Here is a 22,303-nt window from a genome sequence, read left to right as displayed (position 1 = left end):
GATAAATTTGAGGTAGATGTCTAGAAAATTAATCAGTCAGACTGATTAGCACAATGAATAAAGAAAAGACAGTGATTAAAGCAATTAGCGCAAAGGTAAAAAATATGTAAGTTTTTTTTTCCTTCAATATACTAAAATAAGTAAAATGTTCTCAAAAAAGACTGTTTTACACTATAAAGAAACGCGTTGAAGCTTCATCAAAGTATTAAGTAAATTAAACGAATAAAAATGCAATTAAAGAAAATTAAATCGTATACACTAAAATTATGAGTGTACTTTTCAAAACTAAATTATCATTACAGCTCAAAAATGAAGAACTTTTCCAAAATTAACACTTTAAAAAACTATAGAGCACTTCTAGAAATTCTCTTTGCTACGTATAAAGTCGTCCTAACCTAACCGATTTTAAGCTGTGGACGACAGCATTGCTTCAAACTTACTGCTAATTACCCAGCTGATTCTCTTAACAGTTTAACTATCGAACCGTGAAACAGTAAAATCGGCTCGCAAGGGCGATCACAGGCCAAGCGAGACAAGAACCGCTTGACTAGAGTAGCAGCAAAGACATTGTCTCAAACGGTTAAATCGTCTTTGTGTCGGCTCGATGCAGCACAAAGACATTGTCCAGACTGACTAATGCCCTGTGAGCTGACCACTTCGTTTAAGTTGGCTGGCGTTCGGCAGAGAAAGGCAAATAGGTGTGAGACCAAAGGAGGTATCTCTTGGAAAAGAATAAACTTTGAAGGAGTCTGAGGGAGTCCAATTAACTAACTTCAAAGAAGGGAATTTAGTGATAAATTTGAGGTAGATACCTTGAAGAATAATCAGTCAGATTGATTAGCAAAATGAATGAAGGAAAGACAATTATTAAGACAATTGGCGCAAAGAAGGTAAAAATATATAATTTTTTTCTTCAGATATACTAAAATACGTATTTTTTCTCGAAAAATATTGTTTTACAATATAAAATCACTATGTGAAAGCGTCATATATTCACTCGTCAAAATATTTTGTAGTTTTAAAGAAAACAAAAAGGCAATTAAATAAAGGTCAATCATATACACTAAGATTATGAATATAGTTTTCAAAAGTTTTTAAAATATCTTAAAAATGTGTTAGTAGTATATACCAACGAAATATTATGACCACCCCTTATTTTAGAATATTTCAAAAATGATGTCCTTCATTATTCTCTATAATTAATTATATTATTAATTTAACTTAATAAAACAAAATTCTAAATAACGAACTCTTTATTTTTGGAAGTCCATTATAGAAAATTACTTTTTGTGGCCTCGACAAGGGTTTCCTTTTTTTCGGCTGCTAAAATTAATTGGCCAAATATTATCATAAAAGGCGTTTTTATAAAAAGCTCACTTTAGGTTAATTGTGGTCGAGCAGTAATTAATTTAGGCGATTAAATTAGTGTTACTAATTTAGAATGCTTAATCCATTATCTGCAAAGGAGTATATTAACTGTTTTTTTTTAGTCCACAGAAATGGTTTTGCTAGTTTTTAAGCTTATAAATAATTTTATTAGTGTATAAATTATTTATTCGGTTCGAATTATAATACCCCTAAAAATATTTGCACTTATTGAAGATACCCTGTATATTCCTATTCTCCTAAATGTCAGCTTGTTATTTTACTTGAATTATTAGTTGATGACTTTTAAAGGTCATTTAGATTTCCCACACAGCAAACAAATAATAGAAATTCTTGTGATATTTTTAATTTTTGTGACCCCAATTTAAGCAATCGAATATAACTAGTTAAAATGAAATTATTTTTACTGAAAATGCAAGAAACACTTGCACTTTTGGTAAAAAAAATAAGTGGAATTGAGGTGGTGTTTAGCGCGCTATTAGAACTCTAAATTGAAAAATTGATATCTCGAAATCCATTAGAAATAATTAAATGTCGTTTTTTTCAAAAACTTTCTTAATATTTCTGCTATATTTTCTTCGCAGTTACTGTCTGCGAAGATCTTTATAAATAAAAAAGTTACACGATCGCTGAAGATTGCAATGCACTAAAAATTAATGAAATATATAATAATTATTAATTGTTAATATATCTATCCTTAGAATAGAGTCAGATGGTTAGTTTTAAAAACCTCTTGAAAAATTAAAAGAGTGAGAGAGAGTTTTAAAAACTCTCCCAAACAAGCCAAAACATATGTATAGGGTGGTCGAAATTGGTCTGTTTTAACAGAGAAACCCTATTTCCTGACTAGACAGAGCAAAATTGACATAGATGTCATAGGCTCGATTTCTAAGACACGTTTAATGGCATTAACCACCTGTTGATATTTTCACTGCAAATTGAGATACGGGGTCTTTTTGAATTTTTTACCCTTTGGAAAATTGCCCATAACTTTTGTATTTTGCGGAATAATAAAATTCTGTAAAAACGTTCTTAAGGCACTTTTTTAAGCACAATCCAGTGGCGTAGTCAATTTTTTTCTATACTTGCTCTTTTCGTCAGAAATAATAAAAATTATAATTTTTTAAATGGAAATCATAGTTGGCTATGAACTTAAAAAATGCTGGCGTTTAACCCTTTCCAACAATATAAAGTTATAGGTATTTATTTCTAAGAATGAGAGAAATATTAGGTTTGTATCGAAGCGGGTCTTGATTTTGTGTTGACCTAGTTGCCTAATTATTTTTTATTACAATTTAATATTCTATATTATTATTTATCCGCATAATTAAAGACTTTTTAGTATTATCAATTACATTTAAAACGCCAGGGTTACAAATGAATTATTAAATGGAGAATTTAGAGAGAATCGGATTGAAACAAGGGGCCCCATATCTTAGCGTGCTAGGTCCTGTGATTTAACTTTTTTCGACTTTTTATGGGGAATATTAAAAGACCTTATATATGAAGAACCATTGGGACGAGAGAAGAATTGCAGAAGGCTACGAAGCCAGCTTTTGGACTTATTACACCAGTTTGCTGTAACTCTGTGAGCAAAAGATGTTTATTCAACTAGGAGGTGCTCCGTTTGAACATCTTAGATGATTTTTTTAAACTATATTCATCACCCAAAAAACACGTCTTTTTAGTTTTGTTCTTTGATTATTGTATCGATTTCATTTGTAATTACTAATACTAATATAGAATGTTAATTTACCTTTTCAAAAGTTTTTAATTATGCAGACAAATAATAATATAGAATATTAAATAATAAAAAATAATTAGGATTAGGCAACTAAGTCAACACAAAATTAAGGCCCAGTTCGATACAAAGATAAAAAACTCAATATTTCCCTAATTCTTAGAAATAGATACCCATAATATAACTTTATATCGTTGGAAAGGGTTAAACGCCAGCATTATTTTAAGTTCATAGCCAACTATGATTTCCATTTAAAAAATTATATTTTTTATTATTTCTGACAAAAAGAGCAAGCATAGAAAAAATCTGACTACGCCACTGGATTATGCTTAAAAAAGTGTCTTAAGAACGTTTTTACAGAATTTTATTATTCCGCGAAATAAAAAAGTTATGAGCAATTTTCCAAATGGTAAAATATTCAAAAAGATCCCGTATCTCAGTTGGCAGTAAAAATATCAACAGGCGGTTTATGTTATTAAACGTGTTGTAGCGTTTTTAGTTCGTTACATGTCTTTGATTATGATATATGATGTCTGGCGTGTCATCACCGGATTCCCTATCGTTCAGGCCGGATTAATTTGACGAGCTTGGCGTAATTTTTACGTTCTCTAGTCCACAACCCTGTTATCGTTTGACACAACCCTGTTATCGCTCTGTGGAGGCGCTGTCAACATCGCTTCTGTCAACTCTCTCCGCGCTTAACCTCACTTTTGTTCACCCGGTTTTTAGAAATGGTAATAATTTAAATCTTGCTGCAAAATCTGAATCAGCTGCTATTTCGAAGCTACAGGGTAGAGTTTTGGATTGACCCACCTTAACTCGTATTTGTATTTTGCTGACACTTGGTGTACTTTTGCTGTTGTCCTCCAGAATGTTAAATGGAAGAAAGGACAGTTCTTTTGTTTATTATTGAGCCCTCGGAAGTGTTTCGAGGGTCTTATGGACGGACTATTTACAAGGTACGGGCATTATCGCAGGTCCTAGTAGTATCCAAGGTACGGGTAGTGTTTCTCTGTACCGTTATCTTATGGACGGACTGTGTCCAAGGCATGGGCAGGTGTCAAATATCTATGTATTGATTCCAAGGTTCGGGCATTATCCAAGGTCCTAGTAGTGTTCCAAGGTACGGGTAGTGTCCCCATATTGCCACAGTATGGATACAGCGTAAGCCCCATGCTGCTTCGCTCCCATATCTAAGCCTAGTCAGTAGCTACGGCTGTATTGATTCATGGTGTCCTCATTCTAGCCCCTTTTGTTGTTTTGGCCAACAGGATCGCCGACAGACAGTACAGAGATGCGAGCCCACCTCACGCTGTTACTGTTTGAAGCAAGATTACATAAAGAACAGCTAAGTGTAGATTTAAGTTCTAGTTTTACATTTAACATATAAAACATTTTCAGTCTTAAACAGTAACGTACATCTTAAGTAATATCGTACAGACTATGTTTAGTGGTTAGATTGTTAAGAACATTCATGTCGATTTAATATTTAAAATATGATTTAGATCTTAGGTTTCATTACATTAAGTCTTGTAATGGTATTATACTTTCATAGATATTTAGTACAACTCTTAACACCATTTTTTTTGACATATAACCACTATATATTTATTAGAATTCTACAATGTCATGTACCAGCAAAGAACATCATGAAATATAGTCATTAGTTTTAAGTAATATACAACTGTGTTTTCTTTCTCTGTACATGCCTGGCACCCAATATCTATATTTTCGAGTTATTATTGTTAATTAGTTCTTTCCAGTGAAATACCTTATCCACGTCTGCTCTACCAACGAAAAGCTGCCGTTCGCAGTGGTAATGTTTAAAAAAAACGCTAGTGTCCAGAAATCGAGCCCATGACATCTATGTCGGTTTTGCTCTATCTAGTCAGGAAATAGTTTTTCTCTGTTAAAACATACCAATTTTGACCACCCTATACATCTCTCATTAAATTTGATACATCCAAAACCTGTTTTATTAAAATATTAAAGTATAAAATTGATATCAAATAGAATGCTGACGAATAATTGTGTAAAATCTTGTAGACAAGTTTTAGCTTTAATAATTCTCCAGCTTCAATTGTCTGAGAGTGGAGCATTAAAATTCTATACCGGAAAACGACAATTCTCTATCGGGATTTGTCGCCAGTTTGTCGCTAATTTTACACCAAACTTCCCTAACTTATTTCTCGAGCAATAAATCGGGTTAACTGCAGCCGAAGTAGTTTTATTTAATATTCCTGAATCCGGGAATCTGTAGTAGAATGCTAGAGACAGAAAATACTTTATTAAAGAAGAAATATTTCCGTCTTGAAGCAGTCTAGTGTCGTGAAGAGAACTACAGCGTCTTTAATAAAACTTGCAGAATTATACAGGGTCCTAAAAATTCGAGGTACAAGCATTGGTATCTCGGAAACCGTAATACACACACCGGAAAAGTAGGGATATTACATTTTATCCAGCCATCGTCAGTAATTTTATTATTTGCATTTCTGATATAATAAAATTAAAATAAACAAATAGTTTACAGGACGTATTGGAAATAAAAATGCGAAATTTACCGAATTTTTCAAATTTACATTGATTTTTATTGAACTGAAAAAAATACACACATTTTTTTATTCTAAACTGTGAATTAAAAAAAAAGATAAAACCATTTTTACTTAATAAAGGGTATGGCCTCCTCTACTGTACATTGCAGCCCTACATCGTCTCTCCATGCTCCTATCAGGTTGTCGATCTCTTCTTGAGGTACAGCCTGCCACGCTGCATTCACGGCCCGACCCAGATCCTTACGAGTTTTACGAGGCATACCCATTCTCAAAATTCTTCTTTGGACCGCGTCCCATACGTACTCGATGGGGTTGAGGTCAGGAGATTGTGCCGGCCAGGGTAAGATGTTTAATTGATGAGCATTGATAAACTCACTTACCACTCTAGCTGTATGAGGCCGTGCATTGTCATGCATGAGAATGAAGTTTCTCCCAAAATCGTTGGCATATTGTAACACGACAGGCTCTAGAATTAAATCACGATCTGCGATTCCTCTTAGAAACCTTTAAAGAAAAACGAGATTAGAGGTTTTTCGGCCTAACTGGACTCCTCCCCAGACCATAACTGTTCACAACCTTGATAAGGGTGCACTTCCTGAACATGATGCAACCGAATAAGATTTCCCGGTTCTCTCCATACCCTAAGCCTTCTCGAATCCGGATGAATTCCAAAGCGTGACTCATCCGTGAAGAGAACATTGGCCCATTGTTCATTCGACCACTGAACATGATCTTGAGCCCACAAATATCGTACCTCTCGATTTCCTCTCGTTAAGGGTTGAGCTCTCCAGGGGCGTCTGCTTCTTAAGTTGACCTCTCTTAATCTATTGCGAACAGTGTCAGGACTAACGGTTACATTATGTGTTTCCTGGCGAATTAAACTAAGCTCTGGTGCTGTAAGAGTCGGTCGGCGTCGAGCATTTAATTGTAAAAAATGATTTTGCTGAGGGTTAGTAATGCGATGTCGCCCTGTGTGCCTTTCAGCAACATCACCACTTTTACGGTAGCGTGCACTTAATCGCGATATTACACTTTGCGTTGTATTTAATGCTCTAGCTACGTCGATTTGGCGCATTTCAGCTTCGAACGTACCCATGATCCTTAGCATTTCGTCTCTGTTAAGATGTCTACGCTCCATAATGCCGTTTAATACTAAACAGAGTTATTTGAATGAATTCTGGCCAATTATCATAAAAACATAGCCAGTACAGGTTAAAATCGAACAATTGATGCTATAGTGCTTTTAATACATTTGACAAAAAATGCACAAACACTTCTGCAAATATCCCAAATTTAGAAATAACTAGTGTGACTACTTCGTTTCAATCGAAGTAGAAAGAATGGGCCTACAATATGTGGTTGTTTATTCAAAACATTTATTTTTAACTTTCCTTTATCCCTAGATTTTTCCGGTGTGTGTAGATACGAAGAAGGTTAAATCGGGGCATAGTTGCGTCTTGTTTACCAAGATGCCATCAAAAAATTTTGAAAATTTCAAGGATTGCTGAGTTTTATTGAAAAAAAAAACGATTTTTTTGAAAATCAATTTTATTTTTTCCCCTCGTTTCTATTTACAAAAACAAAAATCTAATTACACATTCTCATAGCCACTTTATTAGGGTTATTTGGTAGTATTTTTAGATTTTTAAATTATCTGATAATTTGTGAGGTACAGAGGCCAACTTAATTTTTTTAAATACGAACCTGCATTTTTTATTTCATTTTGAAATAAAATTAGTCTCCTGAGTACAATAATATGCCACACTTTATATTTTTTTTTTGTTTTGGGTACCTTAACAACAACAAAACTATTTAATTATTATTTAAAATTATTTCAAGTCCGACTCTGGTTTTTAAAATTATTTAATCTGATTATATTCATCGCAACAATATTGATCAGCGCTAATTAACACTGAATAAGGAAAATCAAAACAATTAAAAGATTCAAATAAGTCATATCCAGGTCAGTAATTGAAAGATATTATTTTTAACTTTTTTATTGTGAACTTAAAATCTCAGTGTATGGTCTAATAATATGCATAATATTAATCCTATTTATTATTAATAAAACAACTTCTACAAACTAGTTTCTTATGCTCTACATGTTCGAGACGGTTACCACACTTCTTATTGCAGAAATTTATTATTCGTTCAATTTTATTTATAGCTCTTTGAACATATCTCCTTCTTATACTTTCGAATGCATTTTGTACTCTTTATTGTAAATGTTGAAGGCTTATCAATATTGTAATGATGAATAGATTAAATATTTAAAAAAACAGAGCCGGACTTGAAATTAGTTTAAATAAATTGTGTTCAAATGTCAGAAACAAAAAAAAAGTATAAAATGTGGCATATGATTGTACTCAGGAGATCGGATTCTTTCAAAAACTGAAATAAAAAGTGCAGGTCCGTCCCAAGTAGCATCTATCTGACTGCGAACTAAATCTGACCTGAAGCGACGTCAGACTTTGTGCAAAGGTCGGGTGCTGGTGATACGACGGGTAACGTCGCTTTCCTATTAAAAGCGACGTCGTTGGATCCGAGTCGGTAAATCCAACGATCTGTCGACGTACAAAATAACAACGTACCAGTTTTATTAATTTCCTAACGTCGTTTTCACGTTGGCTTGCACGACGTACATATACTTGAACTAGCCCGACGTCTACCCGTTGTCCGAATAGAATACGTCTCACTTATAACCCCTAAAGTAACGTCCAATTATATTTTGTTGTATTTTATGTTCATATTTATAACCTAATTTACGTATCTCTATTTACGTCCGTAAATACAACCTATTATGTAGCATTTGCGGCCTAATGAACATCATGAACATAACGTAATAAAAAGTTTTTGTGAACAAACTTAATTTTTTTATTATGCCTAAAAAAACACTAAAAGGGCATTTAGACATCTGCAGTATAGTTAGCATAATGCCATGTAGATATGCCGATAACTTTTACAGTACAGTTGTATTTTAACCAGTTCTTTTTATCCGGAAGAGATGCTGCATTACACTGGTGCATCTTAATTTCTTTTTTTAGCTTAGGAAACCAGCAGACCCCATGCTCCTCCCACATGTGAGGTACTGGTTCCAATTCGTTTAAATTTTGTATATATACTATCTTAAAAAAAGTGGCTGCCCATTTTTTTAAGGAGAAAACAAAAACTAAAATATAATTGCACAAATCCACAAATCAGTGATACGCAAAGTCCTTACAACGTCGGGAATCGTTTACCAGGAATACGAAAAATTATATGCTCTGTGGCCGACGACGGATGCTCCTACGTATGCCGGCCGATCGCAAATTTTACGTGGCATATGTTGGAATTTTATACGTCATAATACGATTGCCGGTCGTCCGGTTTGATGACTTCGGTCGTGTGAGACGACTAATGTTGGAGACCCGGTCGGAATTGGTATATTGGTAGTTCATATTAAATCGGACACAGAAATCCGCCATTCTTAACAAGTATCCGATTGTGAGCCATTTTAAAATCGTTTTTTGTTTTTAAAATTTATATTCACATTCCGATTTCTAGTAGAATAATATTGATAAGGTTGAGTTTGGGGGGAACTAAAGTACAGTTTTTTTTATTAAACCAGCTAGAAAATAAAAAAATATATTTTGCGAGTTACTTTTTTATAGATATTTTTATTTCATCATTCTACCTAATTTTGAAGGCACTCGTTGTTTTCCGGAGTATTTTAATCAGATATATCAAAAAAGTGACTTCCGTTGACAAAACTGATGTCTGGATTAATGATTTAGAATTATTATAATATGAAATTAGGTAGGCACTTATAGCTATATTCGAGGAGTGATTATGAATCCATTTGTAATTAGGTAGTTATAATTTTAGGTATTCTTGGTAGCGAATTTAAAACCAAACGTAACGTAAGTGCTTGCGACGAATTTTAAGTAACTGAAATCCAACGTAATATGACGTTGGTAATTGGTAGAATTACATTCCCTATTAGGTCAGATACCGACGTCGAGTCGACCCGAATCTGTATTCCCCATTTAGGTACAAATAAGGGTCGTCAGGCGGTCGAGCCGACGTTGGTACCCGACGTCGGGTTTATTGAGGGCGACGTATACCCGATGTTAGATAACGTCCAAATGCTACTTGGAGTATTTAAAAAAATTAAGTCGGCCTCTGTATCTCACAAATTATCGGCTAATTTAAACATCTAAAAATAATATCAAATTCAAACCTAATAAAGTGGCTATGAGATTGTGCAATTAGTTTTTTGATTTTCTAAGAATCGGAGCTACGTTAGTATAAGAAATGAATCTTATTTTTACATAAAGAGTATCTCCCCACGAAAGATGGCACATATTTTTTGAAACGTCTTGTATATGAAAATTGTTTTTACTTAACTGCAATCAAAGTAATTTTATTTTTACGTTCCACCGTCTTCTGCAATAGCTCTGGCAAAACGACAGAGCGGACCGACAGAGAGAAAATCTTTTATTAAAGCCGGAAAATTTTGCTCGGTCTGAGAACAGCAGCGCCATGGAGACGAGTTTTTGAAAAACCCCGCTGAATTAAATTTCGATTGCGCTTTATTTGATTTCTTTCTTTAATATGTCACCGAGGACGTGGATGGAGCCTCGCCTGGTACAAAACAAATATTAAGCTCTTAAGAGACAATAAAATAAAAGAATGTATGAACCCGTCGTGTTCGAGAATGTTATTATATTTTTATTAAAGTATGGAATTGTCAATACAAATATAAAAAGTATGTATGTTAAAGTGAATGTCGGAAATTCAGTGATTGCTAACATTCACTAGGAAATGCTAGCAATTACGCAATGGACCAGTGAATGTGGGATTTTAAAGAGATGTGTCGACATTTTCTAGTAATTTTTAACGTTCACTAGTGAAAGTAGATTTACTAAGGACTGCCAGTAAAAGTTATTCTATTGTGCAGGGTGGGTCAAATTCGACGCTTTTAAATGGAAACTCCCTTTTCTATAGGAGATAGACAAAAACTAATATCGGTGTCTGGAGCTCAATTTTTGTCAAAAACATGATGGTGAAAACCGCATATCGATATCTGTTACCGTTTCGGAGTTACGGGGTGTTTTTCAAAAATGTGCATTTTTAACATATCTCTGTAACATTTTTGCTATGGAAAATTTTGTATTTCTATGAAAACATTTCCAGAGCACCTTTTTACGTAGAATTTAATGGTTTAAATATATTTTTTTTAAAATTAATAATTTAAGAGTTATCAACAGAAAATTTGATTTTTTATTTGGGACACCCTCTATATTTTTAATAACTGAAAATAATTTAAAATTACCTTTCCAAAAATATAGCACACTTGATATTTTGTTATAATCCCCTTCGAAATAGAGAATTTTTAAAAGTTCGCCACTTTTAACTAGTAGGCTTTGGACCTCTTATTGATGATATGCCCTTAAGGGAACTCGAAAACATATTTTTCCAGCAAGACGACGCACCGCCTCGGAACGCTGAAGTTATCAGCAAATTTTTACAGCCAATTTCAAGAATAATTGAATAGCTAATCAAGATCCCAGGCGTTGGCCGTCGAGGCCGCCTGACTTAGTGCACATGGATCTAATCCTATGGATATATTTGCGGAAGAATAAAGGTTCCTTATTCTTTCGTATAATCTAGACAAGAATTTGAAATACTTAGCAGTTATGAGAGAGTACTTTCACCCCCACTGAGTTAATGAATTCCGCGAGAAATGTTCAAAAACTGCCCCGTCTGTCCACAACAGAAGACGGTCGATATGTCGAACACCTGTAGCAAAATCTCATGTCTTGGTTTGCTATTTATTTTTATTGTTATTAGATATAGTTTAAATGTGCTGATGTTGGTTACATATATTTTAAATTGTTATAAAATTCTGCATCTCTCATAGCAAATATTATTTTCGTTTTAATTGAAGCTCACAGCTAGATTTTTTTGCATTACAGCCGGTGCCGTTCAAAGCCTACTAATTTAAAGCGGGCGAATTTTTATATACTCTATACCTCGAAGAGGAATCGAGCAAAATATCAAGTGTGTCATATTTTTGGAAAGGTAATTTTAAATTATTTTCAATAAATTAAAAATATACAGGGTGTCCTATATAAAAAATCAAATTTTCTGTTGATAATTCTTAAATTATTAATTTAAAAAAAATATACTTAAACCATTAAATTCTACGTAAAAAGGTGCTATGGAAATGTTTTCATAGAAATACAAAATTTTCCATAGTCAAAAAGTTACAGCGATTTGTTAAAAATGCACATTTTGGAAAAACACCCCGTAACTCCAAAACGGTAACAGATATTGATGTGCGGCTTTCACCATCATGTTTGTGATGAGAATTGAGCTCCAGACACCGATATTACTTTTCGTCTATCTCCTATAGAAAAGGGTGTTTCCATTTAAAAACGTCGAATTTGACCCACCCTGTACAGGGCGAGTATGGTGAGGCAGAATGTTGGCGGAAACTAGAAGAAATAAAACTTTTTAAGAATATTGGATCACCTCAATATTCAAGCGGATCCACGTATCTTAAAATTACAATTTACTTCTTTAGTATATTTATTAAAAATTATAGAAAATAACTCTAAATATTAAAAGGGAAAATATAGTAAACATTTTAAAGCGTACAAAACAATTAGAAAAAACACTAATAAACATAAGATTACTTATTGGTAAAAGTTTTTTAATAAAGTTCGTCATCTTGGACAAAATAAGGTATGCCCGAATTTTCTTCAACGATTTTTTCAAAGCTACTTCAAGCATAGCCACTAGGTTCCTTAATATCTTTTTCTCTTGCACGCTTAACTTTTGCTATGACTTCGTTATATTGCAAAAATGAAAATCAAGCACTATTACATTCGCGGGAGTGCCTAGTTTATCCCCTTTAATTTTTCAGAGAAAATAGTGTTAAAATTTTTTTTCCATATGGAAAATACCCCACAGCACTTTTTACAACGATAACAAACCAATTATACATAAGCACAAACCACAAAGCGAATTTACGCCAGATGTCTGTCAACGTGACCAACGTTAAGCCCAATTTAATGTTATCCTTATATTGCCTATTATTCAATTTATTCTTATTTATCCTTGTATTTTACAACATATGGTAACCGTGCTATCTGAATCTTTCAAACTCACTGCTATCGTCCAGGGAATGCTAGTATTCATTAGTAACAGTTGCTTTCAAAAATAGCTGTTGCACTTTTACTGGCCTAGTCTTAGCAAATCAGCGAATGGAAGCTTTTACTAGTAATTGTTAACAATAACTGATTTCCAACTTTTACTATAACACAAATAGTACTCCTAAAATACATAAAATTATATATACTAAAAAAAATTGTGTGCCCTATGTAAAAATAACTAAAACTTATTTTGTATTTTAGTATTTCTAATTAAAAAAAAACTTATTTTGTATTTAGTATAATTTCCAAAATCCTGAATGATTTACGATTACCATATTTATAGCAAAGTAAGTACAGGCCATCTAAACTAACTACCTAATATACTTTTGCTTCCAAGACAATTCTTGTATTTTTAATATTTGTGAAGTAATTTAAAAAGAAGCTAAAAATGCAATAATATGCAGAATAAACTATTTTAAAAAACATCCCAATCCACTCACACTTTTTGAGGCCACCCTGTAGAAGTTAAAATATTTTCCTGAAATAGATAAATAATAAAAAATTAATAATATTTAATTAAATGTGTATTTTTTTATTTTGAGTTTTAAAGATAAATTAGTTTTGAAAAGAACAAACATAATTTTTTTGTCTATGATTGACCATTCTTTAATTTTCTTCAAAATAATTTGTTGCGGCTTTAGCACATCGATTTATATAGTAAAATTTTTTTAAAACAACAGTTATTGTCTGTTATTTTAATTCTGAGATAAATTGAGTTTTCTGTCATTTTTCGAATGACGTCTGTCAAAATCTTCCCCGATGATTTGTTAGACAAACTAAAAATTATGGTCTAGATTGAAAAATAAAATAAATAAATTTGAAATTATGCAACAAAAATGTAATTTTCATTTTGCTTATTCGTTACGTTTCCGTTAATCTATATAGCAAAACATCTATTCACACTCTCAATACCAGGTTAGTCCGTTTCCATTTGAAACTTTGTAATCAAAGCACTATATCTGATAATTTCGTACGGCAAATAAAACATGGCCGTACAAATATACACCGTAGCTAGAAATCGAAACGTACATGTAGTTCTTCCGAACGAACTGTAATAGCATCTAATCAGCCTTGTAATACCGTTATCGACTTTGCCTATCTAATATTAAATATTTGCCCCGATTCTAATTCCGTTTTCAAACTCTCGCTCGCACTCTGTCTGTGCCGCTCTGCTAAATTACGTAACTCTAGAATTTTAATCATCTGATTACGAGGTTCTGGGCTATAATATTACGATGAAATATTACGTGCTAACGGTATACCACATGAAACCGGACAAATTGTAATCGCGAGGTTTATTATTAAGCCTTATCCAGTGTCGTACGAGGTTTATTTTTAACAAACTTGTCATAGATTAATAGCAAAATAAAACACTAAATCAAGACAATACACCAAAACACTTTTACTTTTATACTGGACGCGCGTTTCGCTAACCATGTTAGCATCATCAGCAGATGATTATAAACTAAAATACAATCTATAAATGGAGCGTTTATATACTCGCTCAGTGGGCACAGAGTGGGCGTGGCAAGATCTAGCCAACCGTGTCAGAACCCACCGAACGTAACAGTTAGATTTCCGCCACTAGAGTAGTAGGAACAAAGAACTTGAAGGAATTGGACCTTTGTTCTTTGTCTCTGTTCATACTATCTTTACATTTATTAATTCTGATGCTTTCATATGCATCTAATTGCCTGTAATTGAGACTTGTTAAGTAATTTTAAGTTATTAAGATCTATACAATGTACTTTATCAACAATATGTTCGGCAACGCAAGATTTATCAGGTCTACCATATCTTATCTGAGCTAAATGTTCTTTAAATCTAGTTAATATTGATCTTCTAGTTTGCCCAACATATTTCTGATTACAATCTTTACACGAAATTTCATAAATACCCGACCTTTCCAGTAGAGGTGTTTTATCCTTTGGATTACCTAATAATTGTTGTAATTTATTATTAGCACTATACACAAATTTATAATTGAAATTCTTAAAAATTCCTTTTAGACCACGGGATAACTGTCTATCAAACGGTATTGAAAATTATTTTGACGTATCTTTCTCCACTTGAAAAGTCGAATTTTCAGAAATCATTAACCTATACCTACGTTTTCTAATTATTTTATCAACTAGTGAAGGAGAATATCCATTACACTTAGCTACATTCCAAATGTAATCTCTTTCTATTTCATATCTTTCGTTGGAAAGTGGAAAACTAAGTAATCTATGAACTAAGAAATTTAAACTAGCCATTTTATATTCAATACTATGATATGATTCATTAGGAATATATCTGCGTGTCGTATTTTTCCTATAGATATCAAATTCCAGGCAATTATTATTATTTCTAATAACTAATACATCTAGAAATAGCAATCTGTCGTTGTTCTCAATTTCAAGTGTAAATTTAATTGAGAGGCCAATAGGGCACAATAGCCCATTTGACATTGTTCAACTGACTGACGAAACATAAAAATAATAATATGTCTTTATTTTAATAATCCTCGGCGAATTTCAGTAAATATCTGCTTAGTTAACCGAGTACCATTACAGTATAACCTAACAAATAATATCAATATCTACTACCTTATCTTAAATTAATATATCAAATGTATAAATATAATAACAAAAAAAAAACAATGAAAAATACAAAAAAATATAAAAAATATAAAGCATTAACAAAACTATTAGTGTAACACATAGAGCACACATAGAGAACAATTAATACTTATAAGTACATTATGCAATAACATAAGGCAACAGGCATGTTGTGTGTGAAGAGAGAGCCAAGGAGAGGCATAGTTGGCTGGCTTCAAAAAGTATCACATTATGGAATAATAAATCTCTGAACCCCGATCTAAATGAACCGAGGGACTTAGCTATTAAAGCACTTGGCAGGGAATTATATAACGAGACCGCAGAATACGTAAATGATCGTCGATATAAAGAGGTCTTATATTGAGGTAGATATAACTGGTTAATATTTCGAGTGTCTCTGCTATGAACAGTTTGGCGCAGTTTTAATTTAGATTTTAAATATAATGGTGTCTGTAATTTAATTAGTTTGTGTAAAAAGGTAGCTAAATGCAGTCTACGGCGTTCATACATATTAAGCCACTTCAATTCTTTAAGCCAAGGTGAGATATGCTCCCCTCTATCCAGAGAACAAATAAAACGTAAACATGAATTTTGAATCTTCTGTATTCTGGAAGAGGAGTGCACGTCAAGACAAGGTCCATAGATAATGTCAGCATAGTTGGCATGGCTAAGAACCAAACTGTCACATAGGCTACGTTTCAATGCTTGACTCATAATATTTTTATTCCTATACAATCCCCTCAATGCTGTATAACTTTTCTGCACAATCGAATTGACATGATTTCGAAATCTCAAATCACAATCTAGAGCCAAACCCAATTTCTTGACAGTTTTTAATGGATGGATTATTTCGTTATTCAGTTTAACAGATAATCCCTTTGCTAAGGGTACCCTACCAAAACAAATCATTTGGGTTTTGCCAAGATGCAACTGAAGACCATGATTCAATGAGTATTTACTTATTTTCTCCAGAGCAGAATTAATATTATTGTAAACAGCTGCTGCATTTTCAGCAGTGTAAGTTGCATATATTTGCGTGTCATCGGCAAATTGATGCAGTTCGCAATCCACAACATTATTTTTCAAATCAGCGGTGTAAATAAGGAACAAGAGTGGTCCCAAAATGGAACCCTGAAGTACACCCCTAGAAAGCGGTAAAGCATCCGACTGAGCCTCATCGAGAACTACACACTGGCATCTATTAGACAAATAACTGCCAACCAATTCCACAACATTTTCCGAAAACCCGTAATAATGAAGTTTTGCCAGTAAAAGGTCATGCCCCAAGGTGTCAAATGCCTTAGTATAATCTAATAGAAGCAGACTTGCACCCTTACCTGTATCTAATTCTGTTAATATATCATCCAAAACTTTAGCTAAAACGGCAGAAGTACCATATTTACTCCTGAATCCTGACTGGCAATCAGGGATCAAATTATGTTTAGTTAAATGATTTAAAACTTGACTATAAAGCAACTTTTCCAATATCTTTGATAAAACTGGCAATTTACTTATAGGTCGAATGTCTTTTAAACTTGTAGGATTGGAGATTTTTGGCAAGGGCATGATCATTGCATTTCTCCAACTAATCGGAAAATAGCTATTAGTTAAACAGCAATTGTAAATATGAGCAAGGTAGGGGGCAATATAAGGACAGCACAATTTAACCATTAATAGAGATATACCATCGCAGCCTGCTGCATTGGATTTAATGCTAGCAAGGGCATCAAGCAGATCTGCTTCATTAATGCTATTAAACTGAAATGTTTTCACGTGCGCTAATGTGTTATTATTGTAAAAGTTAACAGTAACAGGATCAGTCACACATTTCAGAGCCTCTATAGAGTCTACAAAATGGCGATTTATTGTGTTCACATCTTTAAGATTATCTGGAATTTTTTTAGTATTATTGCGCTTATGTACATTCAAGTTATTAAGTGCTTGCCATATTTCACGCTTACTGAGATTTTTTCGAGTATTTTCGAGATATTCATATTTACTTTTTCGCACTTCTTGTGTAAACTTATTTTTAGCTCTCTTATAAACTGCATAATCCTCCAGACTTAATGTTTTTTTATACCGACTAATACCGGGTGCGTCTCAAAAGTGGCTCACCCCCTATAACTTTTTTATTTTTTCAGATAAAAATCGAAATTTGGTATGTTAGCATAATATGATATAAATTAGGATTGACTGACGTATTCAATTGTTTTCGGTCACTTCCTATTTCACCGGAAATGAGTACAACTTTTGATTTTTAAACGGCACCCTCGGAATTTTTTTACTTTATTCGATAGAAAATAACACTCTGAATAGAATGATATATCATATGTCAACTTTTGACATATTCGCCATATGGTTTATTTGAAATTATAACAAGTGTGTGGTATAAAATTATTCGTAAAAAATGCTTTTTCCAAATATGCTAATGAGCCACCCTCGTTTCATTTGAAAAAAATGAGATGTATTTAAAAATAGGATTTGAGCATTTTCTAACTGGCCAGAACAAGACATGAAAAACATTAGACGATCAAATCCATTTTTCCAAGGTTCCTTGATTAAAAATTAGTGTTTTTAACACAGCCACAGCACTCTAGATTGCAATTAAAAATACGATTTCTCATTAAGCGAGAATGTCAAAAGTTGACATGTGATATGTCATTCTATTCAGAAAGTCATTTTCTATCGAATAAAGTAAAAAAATACCGAGGGCGTCGTTTAAAAATCAGAAGTTGTAGCCATTTCCGGTGAAACAGGAAGTGAACAAAAACAATTGAATACGTCAATCATTCCTAATTTATGTCATATACTAACATACGAAATCTCGTTTTTATCTGAAAAAATAAAAAAGTTATAGGGGGAGAGCCACTTTTCAGACGCACCCGGTATACGTATTACTATTTCCCGAGCTATTTCCAAAAACATCAACTAACATCATATTTTGCTGTGTAACACCAAAGGTTCCAACCCTCAACTGTAATGTATTTTTTCACACTTTTATTACTTTTTTAAAAAATGTCTATACTTCTGTGGCGGATTCATCTAAAAAATGTAATATACAAAATACCATGCGAATGTGATAGATTTTATATTGGTGAAACATCTAGACCCTTAAATGATCGAACTAAAGAACATAAAGATTATTTAAGAAAGAGCGACTTTCACAAATCTAAGATTTGTGAGCATTCATGGGACACAGGGCATAGAGTAGATTTTAACAACGCTAAAATTATAATGAATGAAGCGATAGTTTCTATAAGAAAATAAAAGAGGCTTTTTTAATACAATCTAATAAAAACAAATGTATTGCTCATGCATCTGTAAATGTAGCAATCGCTTCTTTGGTTTTAAAGAACATAACATAAATAAACATAACATACGTAAAAATTAAAAATAATCACACAGAAATTTTGAAGTTTTTTGGTTTTACCTTATTAAGTAATTGTTATCAGGTAGTATATATATATATATATATATATATATATATATATATATATATATATATATATATATATATATATATATATATATATATATATATATATATATATGTATATTGTTAATTTTCAAGTTTAAATTGACACAATGTCATTTTAACAGAACGTCAACGGTTTTTGTAGGCGTATCTGTTTAAAAAAAACTAAAATGTTCTCGAATAGTTGCATTTAGATATTTTAAATAGTTTTTTCCTTTGTTCTTCGTGATTTTTTTTGCTTCCGACGACGGAAAGAGATATATTTCCCGAAATTTTAAGTATTTTTTAGTCCGTTAGGCAAATTTGTTTATAAGTAAACCACTGCTCACAATTAGTCTCCGTTGGCTTAAGCAGCAGTGTTTACAAAAAATTACTATTTTATTTTGTAGATTTTCTTACAGTGGCGAAATACCCCCGTGGTACTTTTTTTTAACTTAACAAACCAAATAAAACTTTAAAAATCAAACAAAATCGGTATGTTTTATTTTATAATAAAACGACAGATCTATCTGGGGATTATGCCGAAACTAAATCATAAATTGCAAACGGACGTTCCATTTTCTTTTTCCTATTTCGTACACGCTTCGTCCGTTTGATCGCCGGATCAAAAAATAAGTCCGCGCGCGTCAAACGCAGACATATAATTACCGAGGGGCTGGCAAGCGGTCAGGAAATGTTGTCCGGAGGGATTGATTTATTTCGAAATGCGGGATACGGACAGCCGCAGGGCAAAACCAACATAGAAAATTGTCGGTGGCTGTTTTGCGGAACTCTTGAATCTATATACGCCATTCTTTTCGTTTTTTTAACGGGTTTTCTATATGTTTGTTTTCAACAAGTAATCTTGTTTAGTTTTTTCTTGTGTATTTTTTTATTGTATGTGAAGCTTTGTAATTAATGTACAGGGTGGCGCCTCTCATAAGCCGCGTAAGCACCAAGCAGAACGGTAGTTTATATCGAAATGAAATTTTGGCAGCATATGTAGGTTAACTGAAAGCATTTTATAAAAACATATAAAATTATACAGTGTAAGAGTCTCAATTTATTTTTCTTTGGTTCAGTGAAAAATAAATAGCCTTACTGGCGTACAGTAGGAAATTTAAATCTCTCGGGCGCCACCTCTGTTATTTATAGTGGAAGAGGACCACGTTTCGCCAATACGGGTAGCTTTTATACAGTGGAGATACCAGGGAGTGATGAAATGAAAATAAATAAAACACACAGTTAACTATAACATAACATTAAGGCTTTATTTAATTAATTAACTATATGCTAAATACCCCAGGAAGTTTCACGACTTTAAATTGTAATGAAAGTGAAAGAAAATTTATAATTAATGACTCGTAAAATAAAATTTACAACAACAATCGAGCACCTCTAGAGTTTTGACCGTATAATCTCGATATGCAACTCACTGTCCGATTTAATCACGCGAATTCAAAGCGCGTTTTTGACATGACGTTCTAGCAAATAAAACGACGCGAGTTTCTAACCGGCGTCTAACTTAACGGCGTCCTAGTAAACACAGACATGTACGTACCGGAGCGACATACTCTCTTTATAAACCGACTTTCTAAACGTCGGCGACGTCGTCGTTCCAGACGTCCCCGGGATAAACAAACGCGAGCCCTGGATCGTTCGCAGTAGAACGAAACGGCGTCCTGTGGGATAATTACGCACCCGAGCCCTGAATCGTTCGCAGTAGAACGAGACGGCGTCCTGTGGGATAGGTACGCACGCGAGCCCTGGATCGTTCGCAGTAGAACGAAACGGCGTCTCGGTTAGTCGTCTGGATAAGCACAGTCCACACCGCCCGGTCAGGACCACCTCGGGATGTCGGCGAGATCCCACGGCGCTCCTGATGAGAATACGGGAACTACAGAACCAGTCTCGGGATGGACGAGATCCTGCCTTAGCTCCAAGGATATTCGCGCCCGTATATTTGTTGTACTACCTTAACCGCTATCTGTCTCCCTTTTAACCAAAAGAAATCGGTCTTCGCGTCCACGGGATCCGGACAAAATGCCTCAACCTTGCATGTATTTTTACTTCTATAGTAGGACAGTTGACACCTTGAGCGGATACAAGTCTGGTTAAATTTTACGTACGCGCGTTTCGGAACAAGATGCCTCTACCTTGCACGTATTTTTACTTCTACAGTAGGACACGAGACACCTGGAGCGAATTTAACTATCTCTATCTCCTTTATTCTATAACGCGTTTAGGCAGTAAAACAAACCGTATTAACAATAAAAAGAAAACGACCTACTCTCGATCACTTTGGCGGCTGGACTTACCTTCTTCAGAGCGGCAACGGCGGCTGGCAGCAGGGTACTTGGCAGGGCACTCCGGGCTCGAACTTCACTGTTCACGTGCGATCACACCACTGACTCCCTGGCGCTCTCGTTGCCAGGGTATACTCAAACGACCCTCCCCTCCACTCGACCGGTACTGGTAGGGCCAGCTTCTCGGCTGCCGTACCGAACTATAGCGAGTAACGCCGATCAAAACTCTATTACAATATGGTCATTAAATATCTAACGCATTTAATTCAACCGTAAGAACATTAATGAAGTTCATTACCATAATGAGTTAACAATAAAATACATTGCCTAACCTTGTTTACAGAAAAGGTCCCTATTATTTAAGTACAGTATACGGGGTGTCCCAGAAATGAGCCCCAAAATTTATGAACTTCATTACAACAGGGTGTCACATTTACACATCAAAGTTGTGTTGTTTCTAATAGAACAACCTATATATTAATTGATTTTCGAATTCTAGGAAAAAACCTAAAATCTAAGGATTTTGACATATTTCACATTTTGTGAACATGAAGAGTAAATTTTAAAGTTCGATAACGGCTACTTAAATTTTAGTTGACTTTGTATAGCCTGATATTTAATTACAGTAACCATTGTATGTTAAACCAAATTGAAATTTGACCCGAAGCAAGTTACTCCTTTATTTTAAACGGACCACCCAGTATATTTTTGCGGTATTCAATGGGGAATTTATATATCTTCAAAATATTATTAAGATTGCCTACCACTCAGACAAAGATTTTCCTAGGCATTTTAATTTTTATGATTTTGCGTCAGTAGATCTTTATTATTTGAAAAAATCTAGGTGGCTGTGTGATATACCATTTGTTAATTTAACAAAAATTAAAGATTGTAGTAAAAATTATAACCGTTGAAATACTCAACGGTTATAAAAAGATACACGTTTAAAACATATTTTAATTATTACAGAACAAAATCTAGATATAAACCTATAATTATGTGACAAAAATTAGCTAGATGAAATCAAATGCTCAAAATGCTTCCTTTCCTGTTAACTGCATTAAA

This window comes from Sitophilus oryzae, unplaced genomic scaffold (genome assembly GCF_002938485.1).
Source record: "Sitophilus oryzae breed Bouriz unplaced genomic scaffold, Soryzae_2.0 scaffold_1420_pilon_pilon, whole genome shotgun sequence".
NCBI classification, from domain to species: domain Eukaryota; kingdom Metazoa; phylum Arthropoda; class Insecta; order Coleoptera; family Curculionidae; genus Sitophilus; species Sitophilus oryzae.
This window is presented reverse-complemented; position numbering follows the sequence as displayed.